General features: G+C 43.6%; 1 protein-coding gene across 2 annotated transcripts in view; it reads right to left on the bottom strand.

The window, feature by feature from the left end:
- The window catches only part of Bcl2l14 (BCL2 like 14), a 43,037-nt gene extending 28,750 nt beyond the window's left edge, over positions 1-14,287 (bottom strand). The window contains exons 1-2 of one of the 2 annotated variants that reach the window (XM_021165040.2): positions 14,183-14,287; positions 11,798-11,947 (exon numbers count right to left, since the gene is read on the bottom strand). The gene's annotated coding sequence lies outside the window, so the exon portion shown is untranslated. Of the gene's footprint in view, positions 1-11,744; positions 11,948-14,182 lie in introns of both variants that reach the window. The other variant, XM_021165041.2, reaches the window with a different exon arrangement.
- Positions 14,288-17,033: the final 2,746 nt, after the last annotated feature.

A 17,033-nucleotide genomic window follows, 5' to 3' on the forward strand; every position in this document is an offset into this window, starting at 1 on the left:
CCTTGGAGACCCATTTGTCATTCAGAAGTGCCATTGCTTAATTTCTGTATATTGTCTAGGTCCCATGGTCTTGCTTGTGGTTAATTTCTAGTTTTATTTCATTGTGGCCACATAAAATACGATGGATTATTTCAACTTTCCCATATTTGTTAAGACTTGCTTTGTGCTCTAATGTATGGTCGAGCCTAGAAAAAGTGACACAAAAGCAGGAAAGAATGTCCTTGAACTCAGGTTTCTTATTTAGTATTATTCAGTATAACCTGTAAGTATAACTGGTAAGCTCTGTCCATTGATCTGTGTACTGAAGTTACCCATTATTGTTGTGTGGGAATTAATGTGTCTTTACATCTTTTAGGACTTGTTTTTATGAAATTGGGTGCACCGATGGTTAGTGCATACATATTTAAAGTTGATTTCCTTCTTGCTGGGTTGTTTCTTTATCCAGCATGTGACTTTAATGACTATTAATTATATTTGATTGTGTTTCCCTGTGATAGGGATAGGATCTTGCCCCAGTGCACACATGGGGGTGGGGCAGAGAACAACTCTCAAGAGTTGGTCCTTTCTTTTAGTCCTCTCCCCCTACCAAGAGGGGGGGCGCTCTTTCGATATTTCTGCCACTCTGGAAAGTTCCAGTAGCTGGTCTATGATGCTCTGGGTGATTCTCATGTCCCCGTCTTCTATCTCGATGTAGGAGAGCTAGGATTACAGATGTGCCCCATGACATCAGGCTTTTTATGAGTTCTAAAAATTAGATTCAGATCATTTGGCTTGTGCGGCCAGTGTTTTCGATGGCCTCCTTTGTCTAGTGTTGATTTGAACTCTATCCTGCCAGATGTTAGAACAGGAAAACCTACTCTCTTCCCAGTTACGCTTGCTTAAAGTGCCTTTTCTGTTGGGCAGTGGCGGCACACACCTTTAACCCCAGCGCTCTGGGAGCAGAGGCAGGCAGATCTCTGTGCGTTTGAGATCATGCATTTCTTTAGTCTGTTTTTAATCATGAAACTTTTTCTTTCTCTTTTAATTATGACAGATAGTTTTACTGGGATAACAGTTGCTGTCTGTCAGAGTTTTAAGCACATAGTTCTAAGGTCTCCTGGCTTGTAAAGTTGCTATTGAGAAATCTGACGTCATTCTAATGAAACTGTCTTTGTGACTTGGGGTTTCTCTCTTCACATCTCAATATACTTTCTGTATATTTCGTTTACTAAATTACGACATGGATGATTTTGTTGTTGTTGTTGTTGTTGTTGTTTTTTCAGACAGGGCTTCTCTGTGTTGCCCTGGCTGTCCTGGAACTCACTCTGTAGACCAGGCTGGCCTTGAACTCAGAAATCCACCTGCCTCTGCCTCCCAAGTGCTGGGATTAACGGTGTGCGCCACCACCACCCGGCTTGGGTGATTTCTTTTATGGGCTTGTCTGCTTAGCTTTTAAAATATTTGTATCCAGTTAGACATCTCTTTCTTTTTTTTTATTATGATCTTACTTTTAATTCTATTCTTTTAGCATGAAATTCCTTTTTCTATGCTGATGATTCATAGATGTATGATCAATAGTGTCCTATTGATCTCATCCGCTGTGTTCATATTTTATTTTTGCTTTGCCATTGAGTGAACTCCCTAACGTTTCCTTGTTGTGTTCGGGGCTTAGTTTTGCATCTTCCCTTCCCAGCTTTCCTACTGATGCATCTTTCTACAGAGGTTTTTATTGGATTGGCTGAAAATTCCCTCTCTTTTATTTAAGATGCTTCTTTTCGTTATTCTTCTTTATTAGCGTTTACCCTAATGGACTGGCCTGAATTTCTCAGTCCGTGCAAGTGCTTGTGTTTTGGAGTTAGCTCAGGAGTGTACGTCCTTTTTGATTTCTTTGACTGTACTTACGCTTATTGAGTTCTTTCTCTGGGATTTCATCTAACTCCTTCTCATCAGACGCCATTATTGGGGAATGAATACATTTTGGAGAGTCATGATGCCTTGCTTGTCCATAGTTCTTGTATTTTTTGCGTTAGGACTTATATGAAATCGTTGGTCAAATTATTGTTTTCTTTCAAAATCACTGTTAATATTTCAGTGGAAGTACTTGAAATATTCAGGAGGGATTAAACTATAAGGGTTGAGCTGTCATCTTCTTTGCTAGCCTGGTGTTTAGGGTACTCTTGTTGTCTGTTTGGTGGTTCCGGTCTTCACTCTCTTGATATTTCCTCCTGGGCTTCCAGATACCTGTCCAACACCCGGGGTAGTCTTTTGTGACATTAGGTCACAACTGCTTGTCTTACCTGTGGACAGTTCTTCATGGGTTGGGTTACAAATGCTGTTTTCACCCTTGAGTGGACTTTTGAGAGTTTGGGTCCCATTTATTGGTCCCAGCACTGGGTGGACTTCCATGAACCAGATTACAGATGCTGGTCACCTCCGAATGGCTCCTTCAGGAGTCCAGGCATAAATGCTGGTTGCATATCTGCCTGGTCTGTATTTGCAGTGTCAGGCATACTGCTTAGATCCTGTGTCAGATCTTTTTTTTTTTTCCTGTAGATTCTGGTTCCAACCAGGTTTCCACCTGGCTGAATACTGTACCGTTCTGAAAGGAAGCTATTCCCCCCAAGGTCTAGAGGAAGTGAGCTGGCCAGGGTTCACTCTACAGTCCCAGGACACTTATTCTGGGTTCCTGGAGGGTGTGGTTCTTAGGATATCTGGGGCTGCCAAGCCACCGGCTCAGCAGGGTCTCTTAAAAGGGGCGGAGTCACTGATGGTGACTCATGCATGCTGATCAATTGCCAAGGAGAGCAGGTTTTTCCAGTTGTCTTCTCTGTGCTGCTCCTGTTACAGCTTCTACCCTCCTTCCTCCTCTCTCCCGCTTGCTTCTCTAAAATGTCTGTTACTGAGTTGAGAGCACCAAGATGGTTTTCTGAGACATGAGCATGAGCAGAATTAACAGGCTGCGTCACCCCGTAGCTCTGCCTGCTTTCCCTCTCCAGACCTGCCAACCCTTCCCTATGGATTCTGGGCTCCTATTTCACTTGTCATGAAGCTGATGCCTTTAGCCCTCATTCACTTCAACTGATTGCTCCTATATTCCCCTTCCCCCGTTTCCTCTCTGGAGCCTCTAGCAGATGGAACCTATGTGCCACCTACCGCTGCCCTAACCGTGCTGAGGGCAGGTGCCAGGATTCCTGCTTCCCAGAGGAGGTGATAGACTTAGAGGGATTAGGGTTCTGCTCAGTTGAGTGAGATCCAAATCGTGGTCCTTCTGGCTTCGTGTCAAATCACAATATCTTTCCAATGACCCCAAAACACCATTTTCAGGTGGGACTAGTAGAAAAGCTTATAAATAAGACTTTACTACCCCAGCTGTAGTAAAAGCCACAAAATTTAATTTTAGACACAGCTTGCTACTACTCTATGCATCAAACTCCCCTTGTGTATGAAATAAGAAATAGTTATATGTGGTTTTAGTTTCCATCCAGATTCTTAACTGACATAGACATTTGTATTCATATATTCTTATGATCTCAACACTCTGAGCACAGCTGGTTAAGTATAGATGAAGAAACTGGAAATGGTGGGAGGGGAATTAAGACTCTTCCCATTAAATTGGGGGATGGGGACTGGTCTTTTAGCTCTTAGGCTAATAGGCCCAGACAAGGCGAACAAATGACTTGAACATGGGAAATTCTGACTCTTGATGTCCCAAAGTAAACTCCCACCAGCAAATGAACACAGTGTGCAGGAGTTTGGTCAGTTGAGAGGCTATTAAAGAAGTATGAGGAATGAGTTTTCTCCCTAATGGGCAGGGCAGTAGTGGCATACACCTTTAATCCCAGTACTCAAGAGGCAGAGGCAGGCAGATCTCTGTTAGTTCGAGGCCAGACTGCTCTACAGACTGAGTTCTAGGACAGCCAGGGCTACACAGAGAAACCTTGTCTCAAAAAACCAAAGCAAAGCAAAACAAATTTCCTAACGGTCATCTGTTATCCCAGCTCATTGGCGGTCAAGACAAGAGGATCAGGAGAACAAAATCATCCATTCTTCCGTGCTCAGGTAGTGAGTCTGAGGACGCTTGGCGACTGAGACTTTGTCCCAAAAGAAGAACAGTTCCACAAAGCAAAAGGTGTTGGAAACTAAGAGACAAGGAGGTGAGCTCAGCAGACAGGGTCTGTCTACAGACACACTCGGGTCTCCTGCACCTAAGAAGCTGGCACACCTCCGTGACAGTCTCAACACGTTTTTTTATTAACCTGATATGAAAACTACTTTCCTCTCAGGCCTAACAGTATACATACTTCAGTAGAAAACATGTACAACCTAAAAAGGACACATAAAATAAAGATGCTTATGAGAATTCATTCATTCATTCATTCATTCATTCATTCATTCCATAGCAAATATCTTTATAACATTGTGGTTCCGTTCTTCCTGTCATCTTGGTAATGAGTCCAGGTTTTGTTCCAGGTTTTATACTGCTGTCCCTGAAGGGCTTAGGAAATGCCACCCCATAGCACTTCACTCTGACAGAGGGCATTTTGAGTTGACAAAACAGGCACAGGAGACTCTTCTCCCTCCGCGCTCTGTGAGGAAGGGCAGGAAGGTTCTCACTGGGACCTGATCTACACTGGTCGTTACCAGTCTAGGTAGGACAGCACCAGGCCCTGCTGACGTACACTCTGCTCTTTCCTCGATGCTTTTCCACAGTCAGCTGCCCTTGAAATTCTAGAACCTTCTCCTTTGCTTGCTACGTTCCTCCAAATTGATAGGTTTTATTTTTGTTGTTAAGATGCAATGTAAACTCTTGACTCTTGTGGGTTCATGTTGTTTTTCCTTTTTCTTTTCTTCTATTTATTTATTTATTTTATTATTTTTTTTTTAAATAGGGTTTCTCTGTGAATGTAGCTTTGGCTGACCTGGAACTCATTCTGTAGACCAGGCTGACCTCAAACTCACAGAGATCCAGCTGCCCCTGCCTCTCAAGTGCTGGGATCAAAGGTATGTGCCACCACAACCAGTTCCATTTATTTATTTATTTATTTATTTATTTATTTATTTATTTATTTATTTATTATATGTAAGTACAATGAAGGTGTCTTCAGACACTCCAGAAGAGGGAGTCGGATCTCGTTATGGATGGTTGTGAGCCACCATGTGGTTGCTGGGATTTGAACTCCGGACCTTCGGAAGAGCAGTCGGGTGCTCTTACCCACTGAGCCATCTCACCAGCCCTCCTTTTAGTTTTTTGTGATGAGGTCTTGCTATGTAGCTTAGCTGGCTTTGAACTTGTGATCTTCCTGCTCCCGTTTCCTGATGTGCATCCCCAAATCTGGCTCAGACACAGGGTTTTTCACTACTCAATTCTCCTGGAGTCTGTGTGGTACATGTTTTTTGAAACTAATTTTTCTTTGGTTAGTTATGTTTTTTAGTATGGAAGAACCCAGAAAGAGAATGTGGTAGGAATACCTCCCCACCCCCATACTTGTCAGTAAATCCAAAATTGTGTTTGAGTGGAGACAAAATACAGAAGGCTGGGCAGTGACAGCGTTGCTAGTGCATTCAGAGGCAAGGCCAGAGCCAGAAGCATTGGACTTCCATCAGAGCCGTCCAGACACAGAGGTGGGATAGAATTGTGGTGGATTAAGCTATTCCCAACTTCCTTTGAGGACTCCACAATCAAGAACATCTTGGACTTGACGCTGATATCACCTCTTCCTCTACCGGAAGCCACGAGGGTAAATGCTGGTCTACACCTGACTGACAATGAGGCCATGTCTACTCTAGGAGAGGCAATGAGAAACATGGAGAAAGCTAACATCCATCTTGTTGAATTTATGGTCATCAAGAGACGGTCATCAACTTTAAAAATAAACGGAAGCATGTTTTCATAGTCTCGGGCTGCAGAGAGGTGTCATAACAATAGCTGGGGTTTTATGGAGTCGCTGATGCTTTTTTTTTTAAAAACTCAGCTGTGTAGAGTGTTTATAGTTATGCCCAGCTTACAGATAAGAAAACTGAGGCACCAAATTGCTTAAGGTGACATATGCGGCTAAGCTGAGGTCGAAGGCTGTCTATAGACAGAGCCCAGACCGTGACTATCTTTCCTGTCACTATTTAGAGGTCTTTGATTAACTCTTTGTCTTCTTATCTAGAACCAGGATCGTTGCCACTTGACTCTGAAGCAGAAAAATACTGCACTACGGAGATGCAAGTTAACGTGTAGAAAAACGAGGGCAATGTAAACACAATACTTCCCATGAAAACGAGAACCGGTTCCTGCAGAGTGCCCTCCTTTGTTGTCCTGCAAAGAGCAGCTTTTCCAGTTTGTCCTGTTTGTACATCATCTCAGCAGTCCTTATCTGACTATAAATGCTTAGTGTTAGAAGGTCTCCTTCAAACCGGAGAGAATATTGTATTGGTTTCGGTTCGATGTTACAGAAGGCATTTGAAATAAGCTCTTTTTAATGTGTCAGTTAAGCCAAATACATTTATTTTTACACTTTCACACGAGTGTACAACATATTGCGGTCATAGTCTTACCCTATTACTGTTCTCCCTCACTCTTGTACTGACTTTCTTCTTCCCATGCCTTTTTCCTCCCACAAGGGCTGCTTGTGTGAGTGTGGCTATGGGGTGGGTCATTTAATTAAAGCAGGGGCAACTTACCAGTGGCTACACCACTGAAGAAAAGGCACCCTCACCCCAGCAACTGTTAACTGCCGCTAGCTCCTTGGCGGGGTGGGGTGGGAGTGGGTGGACGCCTCAGGAGCCTCCCCTATCCATGCTGGAATGTTGAAGGGACCAATCTGACACCAGTTCTTTACAACATATGATTTTACTTTAAGTTAATTTAACCCTTAGTTAAATCATTTAAGTTCTTTGATTTCAGCCCCACCGTATCTTCACCTTGGACTATAGGCTTGGTTGCCTGAGGCACATTTGGATGCACTGGAGTCACTTCTGTTACTCATTCTGCCTCTGACTGGATGAGGGATGTGAAGGAGACTTCAGGGTGTGAAGTTTGGTGTCCTTCGTGGTTCATGTGCTTGAACCTTCGTTCCCAGTAGGTGGCGCTGTTTTCGAAGGTTAAGAAATCCTTAGAAGGATTCAGGTCGGGCCTTGGGCCTCTATTTCCTACAGGAGCTTTCTGTTTCCTGATCTGTGAAGATGTGGACAAGCCACGTGACAAGCTGGAGAGGCGATCCTCTGTTACAGAAAAGAGCCAGCTGAGCAAGGTGTGGGGAACAAGGCAGTTTCTCAGGTCCCCGCTTCAGTTTCTGCCTCCAGATCCCTTCCTTGGCTTTCCTCAGCGATCAGGTCATGGTAAGCCAAATTAACCCTTTCTTCTCTAGGCTGCTCTTGGTCATGGCGGCTTTATCGCAGCCATAGAAAATAAACCAAGAATGGGTTACTGCTGAGAGGTGTGGGAGGAGCGGGCTGACCTTCACAGTGTTGGGGAGTTGGCAGTTCAGAAGCCTCACACTTTTGGGGATGCCCTACACAACTGAGTTATTGGGGGATAGTTACATGGAGGATGAGTGAGTTTCATGTGTTCTGTGAGGAGGGCTGGGGCTAGCTCAGCGGCAGAGTGCCTGCCTGCCTAGTGTATCTGAGGCACTGGGTTCAATTCTTACACCACCCAGAGAACAAAATCCCAGAGTTAGGGAAGAACATTTGCAATGCATGTTCTATAACTAGGGGTCAAAGGTCTCAGGATGTGCACGGGGATGAGTTGAACAATGACAAAACAGGTATAGATGCAAAACTCCTCGGGCGGCTTCTCATTGCTACCCAGAGTGTGATGTGTGCAGGTATGGAATGAGAACCATGGCCCTTCTGGCTTGCACTGGCTTGGGTATCTGAGTGTGGGCAACAAGTCCAACATTCTGTGAAAAATGCCTCACCCCTGACTGTGATTAACCAGCAAATATACAGCGGGAGGTTTGAAATTCACCTTTGAGCACTGTCCTTGAATCTGTTTGACATTTTTTTATGATTGACTTGGGTAGTGACGAATTCACAGATGATGGGAAGAGGAGGTTGGGAAGGAATATGGACCACAGAGTCCGGTGAGAGTTCTAGATGTGAGCCTTGGGTCTGTCATTTCCCAACCTGATGCTCTCCCTCTCTCCATCTTCTTCCCCCTTCCTTCTTCCCTCCCTCGCTCCCCCTTTCTCTTTCCTCTCTCTTCCTCATTGTTTTTCCACTTTATTGTTTCAAGGTAGTCTCTCATTGAACCTGCCTCAGTTAGCCATCCAGCAAGCCCCCGAGTTCTGCATGCTTCTGTCCCCCGCGCTGGGTTACAGATGTGGGCCACCACGCCGAGCTTTTTCTGGGCATCTAAACTGAAGTCTGTACAGACTCATGGTGGCCACTGAGCCATATTTCTAACTCCCTAAATAGCTTAAAACAGTTCCCTTAATCACACTAGCCTCTGTTTCCTAGTCTATTAAGAGAAGACAGAAAGATCTGACTTTGTGTAAAGACCAAATGACCAAGGTTTTCGTGGGAAGCACTTGTCAGGTGCTGGGTACAAAGCTGGTGTTTCAGAAACTGCCAGCTGTTGTTGACATATGATCATTACTCTGGGAAGAGTAAAGTAGGTAATATGTGAGGTCCCCAAATTATTGTAGGGACAAGTGTGTGCTAAGATTTGGAATACTTAGGATTAACTAATCAGTTGCATGCAAAAAGAATAAGAGAAACCTCACTTAGGAGGGGCTCATGTCAAAATGCCTTATGGAGGAGTGTCTGCTTCATTTGAAACAGTGTGAGACAGCTTCCCAAAAAGTGGTGGTGGGCCAACGAGATGGCTTGGTGGTTTAAGGCGATTGTAGCCAAGCCTGATGACCTGAGCTTGGTCCCTGAGATTCACAGGGTAGAAGGAGAGGACCAACTTGAAGTTGTCCTTTGACCTCTACAATGTGCTGCTGTGATGAGAGCCCCTTCCCCCCAATAAATAAATATGATTTAAAAATTATATTTAAAAATTAAAATTAAAGCAAGTGATATAGTCTTAGGCTGAGTTAAAAGGAGTGCAAAAGACATCCTGGCATGCAGTACCCTTGGAGGGAAAAACCACACCTGCAAAGCTGTGCTCAGCCCTGTTCTTACAACTTTGTAGCAGTATGTTCAATCCAGCAAGTTACAGCTCTGGGTTGACTCTTATTCTTCAGACTAGGCCTTTCTATGTAGCTCTGGATAGCCTGGTACTTGCTGGGGAAGCTCAGACTGATCTAGAACTCACTGCAGTCTTGTTGCCTCAGCCGCTGGCATTCCAGGCACGGGTCAAAATGCCTGCTTCCCAGACTGACTCTTGTGCCTTTCCATTGAAGAAATAAAGCATGTAGCCAGATTGCCTGAAATCAACTTCAGCTCTCTCTTTAGACCAGCTCTAGGAGCCTGGACAAGTCAGTTAACTTCCCTGTGCCTCTAAGAGTGTGATGGTTGCAGTTAGGCCAAGAGAGTGCAGAATGTCTCAGAGCCTGTGTGATTGCTTTTGGTGGACAGTGAAGTTTACACTGAGGACACACATTTCTTAGTCTTTACCTTCCAGACAAAGAATGCTGTGTGGAAACTGTTTGCAAGAATGCAGTCAGTTCTAGCCTTGGGATTTCTCCTCTCTTTCTGGGAAGGTTTATGACTGTGGATGACTCCCTGTGGTAGCCCTCTTGTAACTAGAGGTTGCCCCCTAGCAACCAATCTTTTTTTTTTATGGTCTCATGTGAATATGCATTTTTTTTGTGGATTTATTATGTATTTTCCTCAATTACATTTCCAATGCTATCCCAAAAGTCCCCCATACCCTCCCCCAACTCCCCTACCCACCCATTCCCTCTTTTTGACCCTGGCGTTCCCCTGTACTGGGGCATATAAAATTTGCGTGTCCAATGGGCCTCTCTTTCCAGTGATGGCCGACTAGGCCATCTTTTGATACATATGCAGCTAGAGTCAAGAGCTCCGGGGTACTGGTTAGTTCATAATGTTGTTGCACCTACAGGGTTGCAGATCTCTTTAGCTCCTTGGATACTTTCTCTAGCTCCTCCATTGGGGGCCCTGTGATCCATCCAATAGCTGAGCAACCAATCATTTGTAACTTAACACATGACTAGATTCTCAGCACCAACTTAAATTTACCCACAACAACTTGGGTAGTTAAGAGAGCTAACAGAAAACTATCTAAAAAGTTACTTCTCCTCATTTCACAGTTGCCCCCTTTCACACACCACACGCACGCACATACACATACACACACACACACACACACACACCCCACACCACACACACACACCAGTCCTCCTTTCTCTTGATGGAATTACTTGCTTAGCTTTTAATTTACCTGTATTTTTTGATCAGCAAATCTCTTCTGTCTTTGCTTCCATCTTTAACCTCTTTTGATGCCCTGGTTTAAATCTATAAAACAGAACACTAAAAACTATACCTATCCGATAAGGCTGATACAAGGATCCAATAGATGGACATATGCATAGGCGAGGTGCTCCCAGAGGAGTACGGCTCACAGTAGCAGCTGCTGTAATTTTAGATGGTGATGGTGCTGATGAGGGACTGTGCTACCACTCTCTCGAGCCTCACGTGGTACTACCATCACCAGCCTTAGGAGATCAATCGTCAGGGGCACAAAGAGACTTACTGGAATGGTGAAACATGCTGCATCCGAGTCACAGGGAGAGTGTGGCTCCGTGATCCACTAGCTCTGCCCAAACAGCCCTTGCTACGGCCAGCTTCACACAAGACAGTGCACTCATGCTCATTTCCATACATTCCACAGTAGCCAGGAAGTACAAATCACGTTAATGAACAGAGAAATTGCGATACACATCCAGCGCACAGTCTCAAAACAGGGGTGCAATAACGCAAACTATGATAGCATGGATGAGCCTGGTGTACACTGTGTTACGTGAACTAAGCTAGCATGGGGAAAGAAATGATACCCAACTTCCTTCCCATAGGCTTGGAGTAGACTGGTGGTTAGACAGTAGCTGGGGGAAGGGACACTTGGTTAAAGGCCCAACTGTTCAGTATGAAAGTGATGACTCTACAGATTGGTGACTCTTGCAATAAATAATTCATTGTACATTTCAAAACAGATGACAGTGTAGATTTTGAGAATTTTTACTATATAAAATAAAATATAAGAGGTGATTAACATGTTAATTAGCCTGATTTAATCAATATACACTACAAATACATATCAAAACATTACCTTGGCCTGACATGACGATGCAGGTCTATAATCTCAGAGTTTAGGAGCAGAGGCAAGAGGATCACAAGTTCAAGACCAGCCTGGGCCATATAACAAGACTGTGTCTCAAAAATGGAAACAACAATGAACCGTTGCTTTGTAGCCCACAGATATATACAATTATTACTTGTCAGTGGAAAACGACAAGAACTGAAGCTGAACCTCTTGGCACAGCTCTGAGTCCCAGCTACCCAAGAGCCTTAAGTTCAAGACTAGCTTGAGCTTCTGTATTACTTCAGAGCTAGTAAGTGAAACCCTCTTTAAAAAATCCGGGGCTAGAACACAGATCACGGAGAGAGCTTGTCCAACACCTAGAAGGCCCTGGTACTAAAACCAAAACAAGACCAAAAACAAAAACAAGACAAAACAACCCCCCCAAAACAAACAAACAAACAACAAAACAAAACAAAACAAAACAAAAACCAGAAAAAAAGACAGAAGCAAGAAGCAAGCAGAGATCCTCATTCCATGTCCTATACTCTTTCTACTCAGGACCCACCTCTCTCTCCACCACTGCTGGGAAAGTCTTTGCAGCTCGACTTTGAATCTCACCTCCTTCAGAAGCGTTGACAGGCCCTGCAAGGTAGGCTGGCTCACTGTTCCACACACTGTCCCTTCATAGGTCTGGAGTGCATCTTTCAGTACTTATTGGTCTTCTGCATTACAGTCTACTGACTTGGTCTCTGCCTTGACCCTGTTTGCCTAAAGAGAAAGGAGACGAGACTCGCCTCAGGATTCCTCTCAGCACATACCTCTGCCCACACAGGCCATCGTGAAGACTATGTTGCTTCTTAAGGTTCTGCCAGAAGAGAGCTTTAGGAGAAATGAGTTTCCTGGATGAAAAACCAGAGTTAGGTCATTCTGCTACAGAGAGCAGAATGGGGGCCAGACTTGATCTGAATGGTGAGGACTGCTCACGGTGACAGCCATTTAATGAGTGGAAGGCAAGGATGACCACCATCAGCAGTGAGTGGAGGGGAGCCAGGATATGTCTTTGAGACTTCTTGTTTATGAACTCGGTTTCCAACATCATGGAAGATTCCAGTGACCTTTTAGTGCTCACGGGTAGCCCTAGTCATGGGAAAGGGATGGAATGGCTGAGTGTCAACCCAGTGAGGCTGAGAAGGGGTCATCCCTGTCCAGGTGGGCCTGAATCTCATTCACTCACTAATCCAGTATACACAGACTGCTCCATGGAAGCCAGCTGCCCTCCCCTTGGCCTCTATGTCATGCACTGCCCCTGCCCTTCCCCAACCTTTCGTGCTCACTGCTTCTTGGTGAGCCCAAAAAAGTAACTTCATGTTAAATTTCACTCTCTTAGTTACTTTTCTATTGCTGTGATGAGACACTGTGACCAAGGCAACTTATGAAATAAAAAGTATATTTAGGGGTCACAGTTCCAGAGGGTTAGAGTATGTGGCCGTCATAGCAGGGAGCATGGCGACAGGCAGGCAGGCAGGCAGGCATGGCATTGGGGCGGTAGCTGAGAGCTTACATCTTGAGACACAATCACAAGGCAGAGAGAGCTATCAGAGTTAACTGGGAATGGTTTGGGCATTTGGAACCGCGGAGCTCCCCTCCCCTCTTCTCTGACAAGGCCACACCTCCTAATCCTTCCCAAACAGTTCCATCAACTTGGGACTAAGTATTCAAATATATGAGTCTATGGGGGCCATCCTCACTCAGACCACCAGACACCCCAAAGTCATAAGTTTCATCTAGAAGTATCTGGGGCGTCTCACGAGAACCTCTCAGCTTAGCTTTGGTTAATCATGCTGTTGAGAATCCATAATGAACACTTCCACAGAACAAGCCCCGAGCCTCTCTTTTGGAGGCACTTGGTCTTTGTGCCTTTTTTCCCCCTGCAATTCCATTGCATTTTTAAATTTCAGATGCAGCTCCTCTTTTACTCCTTGCATTCCAGAAGGACAGTTGTCCATTGGTACCTGTGAGGAACGGGTTTCAGGACCCTCCTGCCTAACTGAATCCTCAGACAGTGAAGTATTTGCAAATGACAGACACGTGGCCTCCTGTGTACTAAATTATCCTTAAATCACTTTTAACACTAAGTACAACGTACACGGTGTGCAAATAGTTGTTATCCTGGATTGTTTAGTGTGGCTATTTGGATATGAAGGCCCCACCCAAAGGCTCAGGTGGAGACGCTGCTTGTGGAGATATAAAAACCTTTTGACGTTCAGGTGAAGAGAGTCACTGGAAGTGGATCCTTGGGAGATTCCTTACTGTCTCCTTTTCTCTACTTCCTGTCTGCTTTGAGGTGAACTTCCATTGTCACACACTCTCCTGGCCTTGACACTGTATCTTACAGTATCTTAGGAGCCTAGGAGCAGTAAGTCAGGTGACTCTAGCCTAAAACTGGGGAAACCATAAACAGAGGCAAATCTTTCCTCACTCTTTGCTTCAAGTATCCTGTCAGAGTGACCAAAACCAAACTAGTACATTTTAGAAATGGTAGGAAGAAAATTTTGTACATTTTCAGCACAGATGCATTCTTTCTTCCTGAATAGTTTTGCTCAATATTTGGTTGAAGCCATGATTAAAACCACTCTGCAGACACAGGGCCCACTCTTAAGTTTCTAGTTAAAAAGTTTTTGCCCCCAGCCCTTTGGTATTTCTTTTAGGATGTGGTGTTTCCTTGGTCAGAAGCTCTTTGGAAGGCTCCTCTCAGCCTCTCCATGCTAAGGTGTGGATGATGACTTCCTAAAGGTCAATTCTACATTGTTAGTTCTCTTTACGACATCCCTTTCTTCCTACCCTTGGCCTGAGTGTCTTGACCATCTTGGTCTCTTTCCTGAGTGAGGATTTTGCCCTGGTAAATTTTCGTTGTCCCCTATAGCACAAACATCTAGGAAACACCAAGTTTGAGAGTGGATTGCATTCTAAAACCACTTTCTAAGAGGCTTGTTTAGAACTCACATTTCCCTCTTGTGCCGATGTTCTTCATGGTGGTTAGTTTTGCCAGGTTAGGCCAGGAGAGGCCATTTAACTAGTAGGGTTAAGCTAAAGTGTGGAACCCTTAGAATCTTAATGACTGTAACAGTTCGGCAGAACACAGTGTTTCCGTGGGAAAATATTTTCTGGGTTCTGCATTGGAATGCTTGGATTCCTGTAAATGTCTGCAGGGGGTCTGAGCACCCCTCCCCCCACATTACATTTAAAACACGCTACAGACTTTTTTGAGGGGCTACCATACAGCAGGCAGTGACAAGTCATTACATCTTATGTTTCTTCTGTCAATGCAGAGAAGTGGGAACTGGACACCCATTTCCACCCACTTCCATATGGCAGTCAAAACTGCTCTCAGTGATTTGAATGTCATAGGAATAATTGGATTTAAGGTCTAATCCATAAGTTGAAATCTATACCTAGGACAGTTATAAGGCTAAGAACCTGTAGCTAGAGGTCATAGGCTCTAGGAAAGAACCTATTACTAAATAGAAATAGCATTAAACAGACTCCTAAAGACTTATTGTCATACCCATAAATCAGGGCATCAGCAACCCTCATCAAAGAGGCTTCTTTTTGTGGTAGATGGTGGTTAACAGAGAAACCCACAATGGTCAAGATGCAGAGAATAAGGACTTTCTGTTCTAATTTCATTTAGTAGACTATGTTGCTTATCAATATCTCGGACTATGTTGCTTATTTATCAATATCTCAACTCCTTTTTTTAAGCCTGTGGATTATGTTCCTAAGACTGACCTTTTGAGTGTACCTCAGAGTTCTTAGATGCTGTGGCCATGCTCCTCTATCTACTGTTTTACCCGTCTTTGAATGTAATCCTCTCAACCTCGAGCGTCCTCCCTGTTAGTCATTCTCTTTCTCTGCCAGCTCTACTGATGATGACATTAGGACTTCTATTTTATTTAATTTCACTTTTCGTTCCCAACATCTTTGTTTTTTACAAAGTTCGAATTCTATTACTGGATTTCTTTCTCATTTTGCCAACCTTTCCCATTCACATTGCTGATTTCTTATCCATTTTGACAACTTTCTCTTCTGTGTTGTTAGTGTTCCTGTCTTGCACTGGGTTTCTTACTTCATCTGTGTGCTTGGAAGTCAAAGCAACGGGCACTTGAAGCAGATAACTCATATTGAATCTATAATCAGGAAATAGAGAGAAATGAGTACTTGTATGCTAGGGCTCTGTTCACTTCCATCTTATGCAGTCCAGTATGTGTCCTGTCCATCATTAAAAAGGCTCTTTCCAAATCAATTGACATAAGAAAGAAAGTCTCTCCCAGAGTCTAACCTTAGACTAGACAATCCCTCACAGATATAAGAGTCTAACCATAGACTAGACAATCCCTCACAGACATAGGGTCTAACCTTAGACTAGACAATCTCTCACAGACATAGGGTCTAACCTTAGACTAGACAATCTCTCAAAAGTCTGCTTTCAGGTCCAGCTCCCAAGTCTAGATGCTGCCAAGCTGACATATTTAGCATTACATTCATCAGACATTTTACTGACTTCAGTGTCTTTGCACCTGTAGTCAAGGAATTAGCCTTTTAAAGGGCCATGTTGGCCTATTTTTTTTTGTGTTTCTTATGTTTCTGTGCTGCTGCGTGAACATCTCTTTATTTGGATATCTCTCCAGTTTTATTTGAATATCTTCTTGGTGATCAGGCCAGGCTATCCTTGAGGGCTGTATACCTAGCACCACTCAGAGAAGAGAAACAAAATACTGTGATAGTAGCAACAGCACCAAATTGTTCCGGAAATAACCAGAATCAATTGGTGCATGCTGCTACATCATCCGTTCCTATAAGCAGAACATGACAAAAGCAATGCAGAGTGTCTGTGGTGTTAAAGATCGTTTAAAGTAAATGTAGGGGCACTAAATTGAGATGGATGGAAAGAGTGGGAAAATGGAGAGAGGGCAGATAGAGAAGTAATGTTGGATAAATGAAAGGGGAAAGAAGAGGAGTGGAGAAAAATGAAGAGGAAGAGAGGACAAGATTAAATATGAAACTAAAATGGACTTCCCAATGATGAGAAAAGAAAAACAAAGAGGAAGAGAGAACAAGAGATTAAAAAATGAAACTAAAAAGGACTTCCCAATCATGAAAAATTTGTAAAAGAAATTAGAAATTTTAAAAAGGGGATTAGAAAATGAAAGCATAATATCTTTAAAAATACTACAAAGTCAAAATATTATTAAAGTAGAATAGAGTTATTTTTTGTTTTAGCTACAATACAGGGGATTTCAAAACAAAATAAATAAATAGAATTACTCAATATTGAAAAGATATGGAAACAAAATTAGGTGAATGCATGAAGGATTGTAGTGGCCTGATTGAGAGTGGCCCTCATAGACTCGTGGATTTGAATACTTGGTCCCTAGTTGGTAGAAATGTTTGGGAAGGACTAGTAGGTGTGGCTTTGTGGGAGAAGGTGTGTCACTGGGGGTGGGCTTTGTCCATGACATGCCCATTTAGCTCCTTTTCTGTCACTTGTGTTTGTAGATCAGACGAGAGCTCCTAGCTCCTGCTTCAGCACCGTGCTTGCCTGTGTGGTGCCATGCTCCCTGCCATGATGGTCATGAACTTACCACTGGAATGGTAAGCCCCCAATAAACTCTTTCTCGTATAAGTTGCCTTGGTCATGGTGTCTCATCACAGCAATAGAAAAGTACTTAAGATAAGGGCAATAAAGTAAAACACAAAAGCTAAAAGAGATTATACAATAAAAATATTACTAGCCGAGTAGTAAGAAGAAAACAAGAGAAACCCCCAGGATAGAAGAGAAAGAAGGAAGGCAATG

Source organism: Mus caroli, unplaced genomic scaffold (assembly GCF_978045245.1).
Source record: "Mus caroli unplaced genomic scaffold, Mus_caroli_1 scaffold_7, whole genome shotgun sequence".
NCBI lineage: Eukaryota > Metazoa > Chordata > Mammalia > Rodentia > Muridae > Mus > Mus caroli.